The 13,698-nt window shown below is 49.7% G+C and overlaps 1 long non-coding RNA gene across 1 annotated transcript; it reads right to left on the minus strand.

Moving 5' to 3' along the window:
- Nucleotides 1-3,937: 3,937 nt before the first annotated feature.
- LOC134295195 (uncharacterized) lies at nucleotides 3,938-5,945 on the minus strand. Its single transcript, XR_010001736.1, has 2 exons — nucleotides 4,822-5,945; nucleotides 3,938-4,446 (listed from the first exon to the last, which is right to left on the minus strand). It is a non-coding gene; the product is annotated as an uncharacterized LOC134295195 (long non-coding RNA).
- Between the last annotated feature and the right edge of the window lie 7,753 nt (nucleotides 5,946-13,698).

Consider the following 13,698-nt stretch of genomic DNA (forward strand, 5'->3'; position numbering starts at 1 on the left):
GGAAGGAGGGAGGAGGAAAGGAAGGAAGGAAGGAAGGAAAGTAGGAACTAGGATGGGAAGGAAGGAAGGAAGGAAGGAAGGAAGGAAGGAAGGAAGGAAGGAAGGGAAGGAAGGAGGGAGGGAAAGGACGGGAGGAAAGAAAGGAACTAGGGTGGAAAGGAAGGAAGGAAGGGAAAGGGTGGAAGGAAGGGAAAGTAGGAACTAGGGTGGAAAGGAAGGAAGGAAGGAAGGAAGGAAAGAAGGAAGGAGGGAGGAGGAAAGGAAGGAAGGAAGGAAAGTAGGAACTAGGATGGGAAGGAAGGAAGGAAGGAAGGAAGGAAGGAAAGTAGGAACTAGGGTGGAAAGGAAGGAAGGAAGGAAAGGGCGGAAGGAAGGAAAGTAGGAACTAGGGTGGGAAAGGAAGAAAGGAAGGAAGGAAGGAAAGAAGGAAGGAGGGAGGAGGAAAGGAAGGAAGGAAAGTAGGAACTAGGATGGGAAGGAAGGAAGGAAAGGACGGGAGGAAAGATAGTAGGAACTAGGGTGGAAAGGAAGGAAGGAAGGAAAGGGCGGAAGGAAGGAAAGTAGGAACTAGGGTGGAAAGGAAGGAAGGAAGGAAGGAAGGAAGGAAGGAAGGAAGGAAGGAGGAGGAAAGGAAGGAAAGTAGGAACTAGAATGGGAAGGAAGGAAGGAAGGAAGGAAAGGACGGGAGGAAAGATAGTAGGAACTAGGGTGGAAAGGAAGGAAGGAAAGAAGGAAGGAGGGAGGAGGAAAGGAAGGGAGGGAGGAAAGTAGGAACTAGGGTGGAAAGGAAGGAAGGGAGATTACTAGAAAGGAAGGAAAGTAGGGAGGAGGAAGAGAGGGAGGATGGAAAGTAGGAACTAGGATAGAAAGAAGGAAAGGAGGAAGGGAGGGAGGAAGAAACCAAGGAAGGGAGGGAGGGAGGAAGTAAGGAAAGTCGGAACTAGGACGGGAAGAAGGAAGGGAGGGAGGAAGAAAGGAAGGATGTAAAGAAGGAAAGGAAAGAGGGGGAAACTAGGAAGGAAAGGAGGGAGGGAAAGGAAGGAAGGAGGAGAGGATTGAAGAGAGGGAGGAAGGAAGGAAGGAAAGGGGGGAACTAGGAAGGAAGGAAGGATGGAAGGGGTGGAAGGAAGGAAGGAAGGAGCCCCTGCTCTTCTAAGCCTTCCTGACGCCCCCTTCCCCTCCCTCATGGCCCCTTCCCCCATCTGCGTGGGCCCCTCCCCCCCCTTCTGTGAGAGGGATTGAGACCCCCTCCTCTGCCCCGCTTGACCTCCAAAGTCTCCCGCCCCATGGAAGCGCCGGAATGGCAGCGATGAGGATGAGGGGGAGACAAAAAACTCAGGCTGTTAGGAATTGTGGGAGTTGGAGTCCAAAACATCTTGGTGGAGGGCCGAAGTTGGCCCGTCAAACCCCTCTCTGGAAACCATGGGGTCACTTGGCCGAAAGGCCCACGGGGGCCTGACCTTTACCCTTGGCTTGAGTCTCTCTCGGTGGGGCGGGGGCGGGGGGGAGGTTGTGGGAAGGGCGGCAGAGAAACCCATGGGGGAGAAGCCGCAAAGCCGCGCAGAAATCCCTCTGAAATCCCTGGAGGGACGGCTTTGGAAGGGGGCGCGGGGGGGGGGGGTCATGCTCGACGGAGACCCCTCGCCTTCACCCCGAAACTCATGCCCCTCCTCCGAGGAGAAGGACGCGGCGACAAGCCCCCTCCCTTTTAGAAGCATAAAGAGGGGAAGGGGAGCCCCGCTTAATTGTTTGGGGGGCAGTCAGGGGGTGGTGGTCCCATTCTGTGGGGCTGAGCCTGGATTGGGTGGGGGGCTTTCTCCTGCGTGACCCTTCCCTTCTTGGTGTCAAGTAGAAAGCCAGGCAAGGAGAGAGAGAGAGAGAGAGGGAGAGAGAGAGAGAGAGAGGCCCCCTCCTCAAGGCCCGCGTCCTTGTCAAGGTGAGAGGCGCGCGCGTGCACATCCCCCTCCCCCTCCCACCTGTCCGTCTGCGCGCGCGCCCGAGATGGGCAGAAGGGGGGGCTGCGGCGGGGGTCCGGAGGCGGAGGCGCAACACGTGCCGCGGAGACAGGCGGGCAGGCAGGCAGAGGCGACGCTGCGCCAAAGCTGCAGACCCCTCCCCACTCCTTGAGCAAAGCCCACCTCGCCTATCAGTTTAGGACCCCCCCTTCCCCTCCCCGCCTTGGAAGGCCCTTCATTTCCAGCTCCCCTTCCCGCCAAAGACCCCGAAAGGAATGTATTGTACACATGTATTTTTTTTAAAATTGTAATTATTATAATTTATCTGCATAACCAAATATATACATACATACACTATATTAAAGTGTGTATATAAAAGTATAATATATATTTTACAGTATATATAATATAGTATATGCTTTATATAATAGCATATAAGGTAAAGGTAAAGGTTTCCCCTGTCGTTAAGTCCAGTCGTGTCTGACTCTGGGGATTGGTGCTCATCTCCATTTCTAGGCCGAAGAGCCGGCGTTGTCCGTAGACACCTCCAAGGTCATGTGGCCACTGGCATGACTGCATGGAGCGCCATTACCTTCCTTCCGGAGAAGTACCTATTGATCTACTCACGTTGGCATGCTTTTGAACTGCTAGGTTGGCAGGAGCTGGGGCTAACAGTGGGCGGCTCATTCCGCTCCCGGGATTTGAACCTGGGACCTTTTAGTCTACAGCTCAGTGCTTTAACGCACTTCGCCATCGGGGCTCCATATAATAGCATATAATATCATACCGTGTTTCCCCGAAAATAAGACAGTGTCTTATATTAATTTTTGCTCCTAAAGATGTGCTAGGTCTTATTTTCAGGGGATGTCTTATTTTTACATGAAGAAGATTTCACATTTATTGTTGAACAAAAAATGAACATTTATTATATACTGTACAGTAGTTGTCATCACAAACCAACGTAACCAGACAAACTGTGGATGCTATCAAAAATTTCCTGTTACTACCATTATTTTCATGTACAACTGGTATGGATATTTACCAATCCTGCATGCTCTGGTGTTTTGTTTGGCAGGCACTGGAGATGCTTCCGAAAAAAACCTTTGCTAGGTCTTACTTTCAGGGGAGGCCTTATATTTAGCAATTCAGCAAAACTTCTACTAGGTCTTATTTTTCGGAGATGTCTTATTTTGGGGAAACAGGGTATATATCATAATATTATATATTATAATATATATGATATTATAGTGTGTATGTATATATGTGTGTATATATGTATAATAGTACACACACTGCAAAAATAAAAGACCCCGAAGTGGCCCCCTCCCTCCCTCCCTCCCTCCCCGGGAGAGCAGTGTGTGCTTTTGGGGGGGGGGGGGCGGTGAAGGCAGCGGTCCCGTCGAGGGGCGCCTGCTCCCTGCCAGCCTGCCTTTGGCGCACTCCAGGCCGGAGAGAAAGGGGTGGGGGTCTCCCTATTTCGAGGGGGGGCTCCCTCTTTTCAGCCTTTGGCAGAAGTGGGCTGGACGGGTGCCCTTGGGGGCCTCTTCTCCCCAGCTCTTCCGGGCTCGCTTTTGGAGGAGCGGCGGCGCGTCCCTTTCAGCACCGCGGACAGCGCCGTCTCCCTCCGCCTTTGCCGACGCGCAGCCTCGCTCTGGCCGGCGGGCGGAGGGGCGGTGGGGGCGCCTCTCAGCCGATGGTGGGCTCTTTCCCTCTTTTTAGGCCCGTAGCGGGGTGGTGGGGTTGAGGGAGAACCCAGGACCGGCCCAAGGAAATTTTCATGTGTAGGCGAACAGAATTTTGGCGCCCACCCCCCCCCCCCAAACCAATCGGACATGGAATTGTTATTATTATTATTTCCGATATTTCTACCCCGCCCTTCTCCCCAAGGGGACTCAGGGCGGCTTACACTACTGGCAGGATCACTACCAGTATATCATAATACAATAAAATAATAAAACAATTAAAATAATTAAATAACACAGTAAAATTTATTTATTTATTTATTTCCGATATTTCTACCCCGCCCTTCTCCCCGAGGGGACTCAAGCCGGCTTACACAACTGGTAGGATCAGTACCAGTATATCATAATACAATAAAATACTAAAACAATAAAAATAGTAAAATACAATATATAAAAGATTTAACATAGTGCAACGCCAAATATATATGCCAGTCATCCATCAGACCTTGTGAAAGAGCCTTAATCCAATCCATGTCAATGCTAAATGAGTTCATTCATTAAACGCTTGTGCACATAACCAGGTCTTCAACTTCTTTCTAAACCCCAGAAGGGATGGAGCCTGCCGGATGTCACTAGGGAGGGAGTTCCACAGCCGAGGAGCCACCACCGAGAAGGCCCTGTCTTCCCACGCTTGTGAGGCAGGTGGGATCGAGAGCAGGGCCTCCCCGGATGATCTTAAGGTTCTCGTGGGCTGATACCTCAGACAGGTAAGTTGGACCAGAACCGTTTAGGACTTTATAGGTCAAAACCTATAAAATATAAAATACAATATATAAAAGATTTAACGCAGTTGTTGCCAGTTGTGAGGCCCACCCTGAGTCCTCTTTGGGGTGAGAAGGGCGGGACACAAGTATGGGAAATAAATAAATAAATAAAATCAGGACAGTAAAAAAAAGAACACTCAAAAACAGGGGAATTCCAGACATGAAACAATCAGGGCCAGCTAACACCTCCCAACAAAGGATCACCCCAGGCAAGAAGCAGCCAGGCTTTGAAGCTGCAAGACCATTCAAAGCTAATCAAGGTGGTCAACTGCAACATCCACACTTGCCTCAGGCAGACAAAAGTTCTTTGAGTTCTTTCTCCCAACCTTGACATTCCATAGATATACAAACCCCACTTACCTAGTTTCCAACAGACCTCTTGCCTAGTTTCCAACGGTCCGTGATGGCGGCAGTAGGAGGAAGAGTGGAGCCACTGGAACAAAACGGTGCTGGTGCTGGTGGCCAGGGTGGTGCGGGAATGGCGGGTCTACGCAGAAGGGCCCAGGCTGAAGTCGGGCCCAGGCCAGGCCAAAGGCCCGAAGGAGGAGGAGGGGGGCGCCTCAACTGTGCCCCCGGGATTATGGCACCACAGGCAAGTGCCTAAATGGCCTCGCGGTTGAACCGCCCCTGGGTGAACCCTCCCAACAGGGTTCAACACCCCCCCCCCCCCAAACCTGGTTTACACATGAACTGGGTTGTTGTATATTTTCCGGGCTGTATGGCCATGTTCCAGAAGTATTCTCTCCTGACGTTTCACCCACATCTTCTACCTCACAACCTCTGAGGATGCCTGCCATAGATGTGGGTGAAACGTCAGGAGAGAATACTTCTGGAACATGGCCATACAGCCCGGAAAATACATGCGCATGAACTGGTTAACCCATTTATGAGTGAACCAGGTTCTTTTTTAACCTGACACATTACGGGGGGGTTGGACTTTTAACCCCCCCCCTCTGGTTACCGCCCTTGGGGGGGGGGGGGTTACCGGGCTGCAAGTGAAGTGGCGGGGGGCGGGGGGAGGGCGGCTAACCAAGAAGTCTTTCCAGTCCCTTAGAGCAGAGACAAGACCCCCTTCCTTCCTTCCCTCCTTCCTTCCTCCCTCGAGGGGAATCTGAAGGCAGAAACGGGGGGAGTCCCTCTTCGGTGGTTGGGGGGCAGGCAGCCAAGGGTGGGGATGAGCCTAGAGTGGGGGAGGGGGGCTGCCGGGCCGGGGAGGCGGCCAATTTTGGAATATTTATTTATATTTTGCAATGTTTATATTTCCATAGAATTTCCATACAATTCAATGAATTCATTAACGTTTCATATATTTACCCCTTATACACAGATCCTGGAGGTAATTCTTAAAAATACAATATTTGAAGCAATGTCGTGCGCGGAGCCCAGTGCTTGTCCGCTGAACCACCCGAGACGGAGAGCCGGGCGCGTGGATCCGTCCCGAGGAAGGAGGGGTGGGGTCTTTTTGTGACCTTGTGCGGAGACGGGGGGGGCACCCGCAGCTGCAGCCCCTCCCCCTCCCTCCCTCCCTCCCTCCCCCGCCCCCTCCCGGCTCCCCCGCGGGCTCCGGTGACGCAAAGGCCGCCGCTGCAGAGAGTGAGTCACGGAGGAGCGCCAGGCCTGCGAGACCGGCGGCGGAGACACGTGGGGCCGCGGGGGGGGGGGGGGGCAGCCGAGAGGGAGGGGCTGGGAAGCCCCGCCCACAATCCTGAGGAGGGGAGGGGGCAGTCATGGGGAAGGGGCTCAGCTGCCCCTGAGCATGTGCAGAGACGCTCCCGACAACCCTTCCTTCTTTCCCTCCTTTCTTCCTCCCTTTCATCCTTCCTTCTTCTCTCCTTCCTTCTCTCCTTGTTTCCTTCCTTCCTTCCTCCCGCCCTCCCTCCCTTCCCTCCTTTCTTCCTCGCTTTCCTTCCTTCCTTCCTTCCTCCATCCCTCCCTCCTTTCTTCCTCCCTTTCTTCTTTATTTCCTTCCCTCCTTGTCTCCTTCCTTCCCTCCTTGTTTCCTTCCTCTCTCCCTTTCATCGTTCTTTCCTTCTCTCCTTCCTTCCTTGTTTCCTTCCTTCCTCCCTCCCTCCCTCCCTCCCTCCCTTCCCTCCCTTTCTTCTTTATTTCCTTCCTCCCTTCCTTTCATCGTTCTTTCCTTCTCTCCTTCCTTCCTCCCTTCCTTTTTTTCCTTTTCTCCTTGTTTCCTTCCTTCTCTCTCTCCCCCTCTCCCTCATTTCTTCCTCCCCCCTCCCTTATTTATTTATTGACTACATTTATATCCCGCTCTTCTCACCCCGGAGGGGACTCAGAGCGGCTTACAAATCAAATGCACATACAATATATTACTAGCATAGCACAATATAAGCATTAAATTACGATATTGTACTATATCATTATATGGTAATATTATTAGTAGGGTTTATTTATTTATTTATTTATTTATTATTGACTACATTTATATCCCGCTCTTCTCACCCCGAAGGGGACTCAGAGCGGCTTACAAATCAAATGCACATACAATATATTATTAGCATAGCACAATATAAGCATTAAATTACGATATTGTACTATACCATTATATGGTAATATTATAATTTATAATTTATTATATTATATTATTTTTAGTATAATATTGTATCCCTTCCTTCCAACAGCCCTGCGAGGCAGACCACTAACACGGGACGCTGCCCAAAAGGGCGAATCCATTTCGGGATTTCTCTGAGGGGGGGAGGGGAGCTGGGCATCCCTTTCCGGCGCCTTCCTCTTCCCCCCCCCCCTCTCTCTCCCTCTCTTTCTCTCCTCTCCTTTTTTGGCAGCCCTTTTTGGCAGAAATCCGATTCATAAATCTCCGCGTGGAAAGAGGCACGAGAGGCAGAGCAGAGTGAGTTTCCGTCTCCATTCATAAAAGAAGAGGGAGGGAGGGAGGGAGGGAGGGAGGGGGGGCTTTGTTGTCTGCATCCTTGAAGGGAAAAGGGGGGGGGGGGGGCTCCCGAAGCCCACCCTAGAGCACTGGCGCCACCCAGCGGGCGTCTGGAACACGGCGCCTTCCTGTTTCCCTCGTTCTCCTTGCTTCCGGCGGGGAGGGGGGCTCCCCACCATTGCGCGGTGTATCTGCGCATGCGCACCTCCTCCTTTCTCCCTATTTCGGCTATTTCGGCCGTTTCTCGAGCCCCCCTGTCCTGAGTGGCTTGTTGGCATGCCCGTCTATGGGTCTGGCACTGGAGGGGCCGCGGAGTGGACAGACTGGTCCCAGGCCTGGCCAACAGAAGGAGAGGCCAGAATCCTATTGGCCATTACCTTCCTCTGAAGATATTTGAGCTGCTGGAGTTCTGAAACCACCTAAAGGCCTCTCTTCTGCAAGGCCCACCCAGACAGTCTTCCAGCATGAGTTTTAAACTCGTGTCCTTGTATTTGTGAAATACATAAATCTCTGTTTTGTATATTTCCATATGTATTTTATAAAAATGCATTTAAATATGTGTATTTGTGGTATTTTTTACAATGTTTATGTGTTTTAATTATTCTGTGGAGCCTCCGATGGCCTAGGGGATAAAAGCCTCCTGATTTGAAGGTTGGGTTGCTGACCTGAAAGCTGCCACATTCGAATCCCACCCGGGGAGAGAGTGGATGAGCTCCCTCTATCAGCTCCAGCTCCATGCGGGGACATGAGAGAAGCCTCCCACAAGGATGGTAAAGCATCCAAACATCCGGGCATCCCCGGGCAACGTCCTTGCAGACACCCAATTCTCTCACTCCAGAAGCAACTCCGGTTGCTCCTGACACGGAAAAAAACATTATTCTGTGAACAGCCTCGAGCCATTGGCCAGCTCGAATAGCACTGAATAGCTTTGCAGCTTCAAAGCCTGGCTGCTTCCTGCCTGGGGGAACCCTTTGTCGGGAAGTGTTAACTGGCCCTGATTGTTTCTAGTCCCATTTTCAGAGTGTTGTTTCCTTTATTTCCTGCCCTAATTTGGGAACGCAGAAGTGCTGGACCACTCTCACAACCACCATGTCATACGACACAGAGAAACCATTGAAACCCACAAGAATATTAGAAAATATGATCATAAGCTGTTAGAATTATGATACCAATATGGTTAGATATTGGTGCAGAGCAACCAAAAACACAGAAGACAAGGGGTTTATGTGAGCAGAGGTGAGAAAAACAAAATAGCCAGCCTCCCTTTCCCTTTAAAGAGTCATGCGCATAAAAATAAACATCAGCGACACCAAAAGTAAAATAGTAAAAGTATGTTTACTCGCAATCTTGTATGATGATGGTCATACAGGTAAAACATCTTATTTCCAAACAACATAGTTCAGGATACAAAATATACAGTAGGCCAGGATCATGCAGGGCCTGTCTCCATCGGGATACTACATATCTCTTCCGTGTGTGTGTGTGTGTGTGTGTGTGTGTGTGTGTGAGCATCAGCAAGCCTCATGGCAGGGTCAAGAGAAAGAAAGTCTCCCCTTATATACCCCAAATTCTAAAGGTGTGCGTGACTTCTTGTATGTCTCCAGGAAGGATACTCCCCTTTCCCACTTCACATGCAAAACCCCTAAATTGGTGCCATCAACTCTGGAAGGCAGCTCTGGCTTCAGGTTACTAAGCAACAAACAAACTACATAAACCATCCCACATTGAAAATGCAGGCATGATTGCTAGATAACCCAACACAGAAGCATGTGGACCATTTCAACAGAAAGGAGGAAACCATGAGCATGAACACAATCTGGCTCCCAGTATTTAAAAGACTCTAGAATCAGGACAGTAAATAAAGAACAACACCCAGAAAGCAGAGGAATTCCAGGCATGAACAATCAGGTGGCTAATTGCAACATTCATTCCCACTTGCCTCAAACAGACAAGACTTCTTTCTCCCACCCTGGACCTTCCGCAGATATATAAACCCCATTTGCCTAGTTTCAAACAGACCCCTCAACCTTTGAGGATGCCTGCTATAGGAGAGTTGAATGAAAAGTAATGCCTCCACCTTCATAACTCCTCAACAGATGTCAGTATTGGTATTTTATTTAATTTATTTATTTCTCACATTTATATCCCACCCTTCTCATCCGAAGGGACTCAGGGCGGCTTACAACAGTGGCATGCAGCAGGTCCTGGCTTGTTCAGTAGACTCTTCTCTACAGTTCCATTTAGCAGGAAGCCTTAGCATTGAACGGTTGTGTTGTTAAAGTGCAAAGTATGGAACCCTGCGCAGATGGTAGGTCAATGCGACTTAAGCAACATGTAGTTATTGAATTCTTGACGGCAGAAGGTGTCACCCCAAAGGAGATTCCTCAGAGAATGCAACATGTTTATGGTGATTGTGTTGATGTGAGTCCTGTGCGTCATTGGGCGAGTAAGTTTAAAGATGTTGAGGTGGGAACATCTGACTTGCATGACAAACAAAGAGTTGGATGTCCTGTGACAGCAACCAGCGAGTTTCGCAAGCAAAAGGTTGACAGATTGATTCAGGATGATCGTCATATCACTCAGAGAGAAATTTCAAGCATCATCGGCATTTCACAAGAACATGTGGGTCACATGATTGCTTTGCTTGGCTATCGGAACATCTGTGCACAATGGGTCCTGTGAGACGCTGGTTGTGGAAACAGAGTGTCGACTTCTTCCGTGACGGCTTCAGAAAACTTGTTCATCATTGGCAGAAATGTATCCAATTGTCTGGTTATTATGTGGAAAAGTGAATAGTGGTAGTTAAAGAGCACATTCTCAGGATTATTTCTGCGTTTGATTTATTAAAATATTCCCATCCAAACCCAAGTAACGAAGGTGGAGGCATTACTTTTCATTCAACCCTCGTAGATGTGGGTGAAACACCAGGAGAGAATGTTTCTGCACCAGGAGAGAATGTTTCTGGAACAAGGCCAGAAAGCCCAGAAAACTCACAGCAACCCAGTGATGCTGGCCATGAAAGCCTACAACAACACAATAAAATTATTATTATTTATTTACATGCAGCTTAGGTCCAAGTGTCTGGGCTTCATCTCTGCGTATCCGTCTCTTCCCAAGGGCCTAAGACATTAGGGGTATTTTCCCAGAATGTGCGCAGTTCCAAGAAGTGCTGCCTGCCTTCTGCAGCATGTGGATTGATGTTCTTTCCAAATTAAGGCTTTTAAAGCCCTTTTCGAGGTTTCTTGGAATGCCTCCAAATTATTATTATTATTATTGACACAACGACGTTGTATGACACAGCAAACAAGATAGGTATGCTGGATTTCGTTTCACAAAATCACAAGTCGAACACTTCCCAAGTGTCTAGGACTGTGTGATGTATTTTCGGATGATGCGTGCAGATCCCAGTTATTATTATTATTATTATTATTATTATTATTATTATCGGGGAGGGGGGCTGTGCTCCTTGTGTGCCAAACCAGCCTCAGCTCCCCTCAAGCGTTAGTGTTCATACATTATTCCTTTACATTTTGGTTCCACATCTGTATCCTTCCTCGGTGATTCATCCTTCTTTTTTCCTCACTTCCTGCCAGAGATGATTGTGCAGCCGCAGAATGACTTTTTTCAGATGCTTCCAAATTTACTCCTTTCGTGCCATTCTTGATAACTGTGCTTTCAGCAGTTCCTATTCATGAAATGCCACTCGTGACGGGTGTCTTTTCCCTCCTGCGTCTCTAGCCGTGGGTTTCCCTGCTTTCCTGAAACTCAAGGGCCCTGCTTGGCCTGGTGCTTCTTTGGCCATGACAGATACTGCATCATGTGATCTTTGCTTTGATAGCCAACCAAAGGTGCTGTGTTGATGAATGATAAAGGGCACATCCACACTGTACAATTAATGCAGTTTGGAACCACTTTAACTGCCATAGTTCAATGCTATGAAATGAGTGGAGTTGTGGTTTGATAAGGTCTTACTCTTTAGCTTTCTCAACCAAAGTGCTGGTGCCGCAATAAACTGCCACTCCCAGGACTGCATTGCATTCAGTCATGGCAGTTAAAGCGGAGTCAAACTGCATTAATTCTACAGTGCAGATACACCCACCCAGACATAAATAGAAGTATTCACAACGATCTGCTCATTGTGCAGTGTGGACTTTCAAAGACTGCTTTAGTAAAAGCAGAAATCCCCCCCCCCCCCACACACACACACACAAAAGCACCATCTACTTTGATTCCAGGGGCCAACTCCACCTCACGGTCACTATCAAGTCCAGCATTGCTCATCCTGATGTTCCTTCCTCCACCTTGTGAAAGAGGTGATAGCAGGATAATTGAACAGACACCAGGATAATTGACCCTCCTCCCCAAAAAACTACCAGTTCTTACTCCTTGGGGATTTCTGAGATTTCTTCCAGAAAAGCATACCCCCCCCCCCTTTTCTGTATTTGGTGGTCTGTCTTGAACTTCTACCAGTGTTGTTTTTATTTCTCCCCCCATTTATTTTTACCCGGTTTCATCATTTGCATGGAATCATGGTCAGAGCTATAAACGCACATTCTGCTTCCTGCGCTAGAACTTCAAGCTCATCTCATTTGTTTCCAAAAACTCTGTCCACTCTCACTTCACAACCTCTGAGAATGCCTGCCATAGATGTGGGTGAAATGTCAGGAGAGAATACTTCTGGGACATGGTAACGGTAAAGGTTTTCCCCTGACGTTAAGTCCAGTCATGACCGACTCAGGGGGCTGGTGCTCATCTCCATTTCTAAGCGTTGTCCGTAGACACCTCCAAGGTCATGTGGCTGGCATGACCGCATGGAGCGCCTTTACCTTCCCACCGGAGCAGTACCTATTGATCTACTCACATTTGCATGTTTTCGAACTGCTAGATTGGTAGGAGCTGGAGTTAACAGCGGGCGCTCATTCTGCTCCCAGGATTTGAACCTGGCACCTTTTGGTCTGCAAGTTCAGCAGTTCAGCGCTTTAACGCACTGTGCCACCAGGGGCCCCTCTAGGGTCATACATACAACTCTCTGTCCATTTGGTTTACAGTCATCTAAAGCCTTGCTTTGTTGTAATACTTGGTCTTTCTTTCTTTCTGTGAGTTTTATGGTGTCTCTCGTCTTCTCCCTCAGAGCTTGTGTTGAGCAGGGGCTTCAGTCCCATCATGAAAAGCCCTCCAAGGAGATTGATAGATCTGCCATACTTTGGCCAAAGGCCCCTCCCTCTCGCCTCTTTGTCTTTCAATTCAGGCTTCTTCAACCTGGGGTTTTGCAGTTGTTTTGGACTTCAGTTCCCAGAATTCCTGGCCCTTGAACAAGTCAGTTAGGGATTATAGCGGCTGAAGTACAAACATTTGGATTGTGCTTTTTATGGCAGAAAGAAGGGGGTTGGACTGGATGGCCTTTGGGGGTCCCTTCCAACCCTAAGATTCTTTGAATCTATATTATTATCGGCCTTCCATGTGTTTTGGACTTCAACTCCCACAATTCCTATCAGCCAGCTGCCAGCAAAGCTCCCCTCCTTCCCAGGCCCAGACCCTCCCCTTCAAGCAGCCTTTCTGGGGGGAGCAAAGCAGAGAATGGTCTCAAATACGCCTTTTTTCGAGGGGTGGGCTAAGCTCCTCGCACAGCCTCTGATTGACGTCTCCATTAGACCCTCCTCCCCTCCCCTCCCCACCTTCCGGCCTTCTCAGGGCCATAAAGACCCTCTGCTCGCGTGGGAGGGGCGTGGAAGTGGGGCGATGAGGGACAGACAGACAGACAGACAGGGAAGGGTGCAGAATGCAGCTCCGCATGTTTATTTATTTATGCTCTTATTTATTTATGTATTTATTTATGTATCTTATATCGCGCCTCTCTCCCAATAGGGAAGCCCCAGGCCCAGGTTGCTCGGAGGACCGAAGGGGCGCCCACCAACCCCCCCCCCCACCCCCACCCCCCTATTTATAAATATATCTCCATTTACAAGATTCTAATATTGCACATTAGTGAGTCTGAAAGCAGCACTACGGGGAATTGGGGGGGGGGGGGGGGAGACCCGGGAGGAGAGCGAGGGAGGGGCTTCTGGGGACCCCCCCCCCCCCCATATTCAATTCCATCCCAGCAGGGAGGCGAGAGGACACGCCGACCTCGCCCCCCCCGTCCCTTGAATGTCGGGGCTCCTCCGCCGCGTCATCCGTCTCCAGGCACCGCCTCCTGCGTCAGTCCCGTTGCTAGGCGCCAGGTTGCTAGGCACCCTCCGCGGTTGCCATGCAAACCGACCACAGTCAAAGGGGGGGGGGGAGTAACTTTCGGCGGTTTCCTGTTTGTAGAAAGGATGGCCTTTGGGGGTCCCTTC

This window comes from Anolis carolinensis, unplaced genomic scaffold (assembly GCF_035594765.1).
Source record: "Anolis carolinensis isolate JA03-04 unplaced genomic scaffold, rAnoCar3.1.pri scaffold_96, whole genome shotgun sequence".
Classification (NCBI taxonomy): Eukaryota; Metazoa; Chordata; class Lepidosauria; order Squamata; family Dactyloidae; genus Anolis; species Anolis carolinensis.